We start from the raw sequence: 3172 nt of genomic DNA on the forward strand, positions 1-3172 counted from the left end.
TCTGACATGTACGTACCTCTCTGTACAAGGATATTTTGGACTGATCTGACATGTAGGTAGATCTCAGTATATGGACACATTGGACACATCTGCCATGTAGCTAGAACTCTGTATATGGAAATGTTGCACAACTTTGCCATGTAGCTACCTCTCTGTAGATAGACAAGTTGGACTCATCTGCCTTGTAGCTAGAACTCTGTATATGGAAATGTTGGACTGATCTGCCAAGAAGTTATCTCTCTGTATATGAACATATTGGACTTGTCTGCCATATAGCTAGCTCTCAGTATATGGACATTTTGGAATCATCTGCCATGTAGTTAGTACCCTGTATGTGGACATGTTAGACTACTCTGCCATGTAGCTAGCTCTCAGTATTTGGAAATGCTGAACTCATCTGCCATGTAGCTAGTACCCTGAATATGGACATGTTGGACTACTTTGCCTGTAGCTAGCTCTCAGTATACAGACATGTAGGACTCATCTGCAACATAACTAGGACCCTGTAAAGGACATGTAGGAATCTGTGGAATGTAGCTAGCTCTCAGTATATGGACATGTTGGCCACATCTGCCATGTAGCTAGAATTCTGTATATGTAAATGTTGTGCTACACTGCCATGTATTTAGTACACTGTATATGGAAATGTTGGATTACTCAGCAATGTAGTTAGCTCACTGTACATGGCTAAGTTACACTGATCTTCCAAGTAGGTTGGACTATTCATCAATGTCGATAGCTCTCTGTACATGGATATGTTACACTGATCTGCCAAGTAGGTATCTCTCAGGATATGAACATATTGGACTTGTCTGCCATGTAGCTAGCTCTCAGTATATGGACATGTCAGACTCATCTGCTAGGTAGTTAGTACCCTGTGTATGGATACGTTGTACTACTCTGCCATGTAGCTAGCTCTCAGTAAATGGATATGTTTGATACATCTGCCATGTAGCTAGAACTCTGTTTATGGAAATGTTGCACTGCTCTGCCATGGAGCTAGCTTTCAATATATACACACGTTGGACTCATCTGCCTTGTAGCTAGAACTCTGTCAATGGAAATGTTGCACTACACTGCCAATTAGCTAGCTCTCTGTATATGGACATTTTGGACTCGTTTGCCATGTAGCTGAAAGTCTGTTTATGGAAATGTTGCACTACTCTGCCATGTAGCTAGCTCTCTGTATTTGGACATTTTGGACACGTCTGACATGTAGCTAGCTCTCTGGGCATGGATATTTTGGACTGATCTGCCATGTAGCTAGCTCTCAGTATATGGACATTTTGGACACATCTTCCTTGTATCTTGAACACTGTATATGGAAATGTTGCACTATCCTGCCATGTACCTAACTCTCTGTATATGGACATTTTTACCTCGTCAGCCATGTATCTAGCTCTCTTTACATGGATATGTTGTACTGATCTGCCATGTAGGTAGCTCTCTGTATATGAATATATTGGACTTGTCTGACAGGTAGCAAGCTTTCAGTATATGGACATGTTGGACTCATCTGTCATTTAGCTAGTCCCCTGTATATGGACATGTTGCACTACTCTGTCATGTAGCTAGCTTTCTGTATATAGACAAGTTGGTCTCATATGACTTGTAGCTAGAAATCTGTATGTGGAAATGTTGCCCTACCCTGCCAAGTAACTAGATTTCTGCACATGGACATTCTGGAATCGTCTGCTTTGAGGCTAACTCTCTGTATATGGATATTTTGGACTGCTCTGCCAAGTAGGTAGTTCTCTGTATATGAACATATTGGATTAGACTGCAATGTAGCTAGCTCTCTGTATATGGACACACTGAACTCATTAGTCAGGTAGCAAGAACTCTGTATAAGGAAATGTTGCACTACTCTGCCATGTAGCTACTTCTCTGTATATAAACAAGTTGGACTCATCTGCCTTCTAGCTAGTACTCTATACGGACATTTTGGACGAATCTGCCATGTAGTTAGGTCTTATTATATGAACACTTTGGACTCTTCTGCCTTGTAGCTTGAACTCTGTATATGGATATGATGCAGTACTCTGCCAAGTAGCTAGCTCTCTGTATTTGGACATTTTGGAAACGTCTTACATGTATCTAGCACTCTGGGTATGGATATTTTGGACTGATCTGCCATGTAGCTAGCTCTCAGTATATGGGCATGTTGGACACATCTTCCTTGAATCTTGAACACTGTATATGGAAATGTTGCATTACCCTGCCATGTAGCTAGCTCTCTGTATATGGACATTTTGGACTCGTCGGCCATGTATCTAGCTCTCTTTACATGCATATGTTGGACTGATCTGCCAAGTAGGTCTCTCTGTACATGAACATATTGGACTTGTCTGCCAGGTAGCAAGATATCAGTATATGGACATGTTAGACTCATCTATCATTTGGCTAGTCCCCTGTATATGGACATGTTGCACTACTCTGTCATGTGGCTAGTCCCCTTTATATGGACATGTTGCACTACTCTGTCATGTAGCTAACTGTCTGTATATAGACAAGTTGGTCTCATATGCCTTGTAGCTAGAACTCTATATATGGAAATGTTGCACTACTCTGCTATGTAGCTAGCTCTCAGTATATGGATATGTAGGACTCATCTGTCATTTAGCTAGTTCCTGTTTATGGACATATGCACTACTCTGCCATGTAGCTAGCTCTCATTATATGAACACTTTGTACTCATTTGCCATGTAGCATAAACTCTGTATATGGAAATGATGCACTACTCTACCATGTAGCTAGATCTCTGTATATGGAGATTTTGGACTCATCTGACATGTAGATAGCTCTCTGTGCATGGATATTTTGGACTGACCTGCCATATAGTTAGCTATCAGTATATGGACACGTTGGACACATATGCCATATAGCTAGAACACTGTATATGGAAATGTTGCACTACTCTGCCATGTAGCTTGCTCATTGTATATATAAAGTTGGACTCATCTACTTTGTAGTTAGAACACTGTATATGGAAATGTTGCACTACCCTGCCATGTAGCTAGCTCTCTGTATATGGACATTTTGGACTCCTCTGCCATTAACTAGCTCTCCGTATATGGACATGTGGGACTCATCAGCCATGTAGCTTGAACTCTGTATATGGAAATGTTGCATTACCCTGCCATGTGGCTAGTTCTCTGTATATTGACATTTT

This window comes from Chrysochloris asiatica, unplaced genomic scaffold (genome assembly GCF_000296735.1).
Source record: "Chrysochloris asiatica unplaced genomic scaffold, ChrAsi1.0 scaffold00519, whole genome shotgun sequence".
Taxonomy (NCBI): domain Eukaryota; kingdom Metazoa; phylum Chordata; class Mammalia; order Afrosoricida; family Chrysochloridae; genus Chrysochloris; species Chrysochloris asiatica.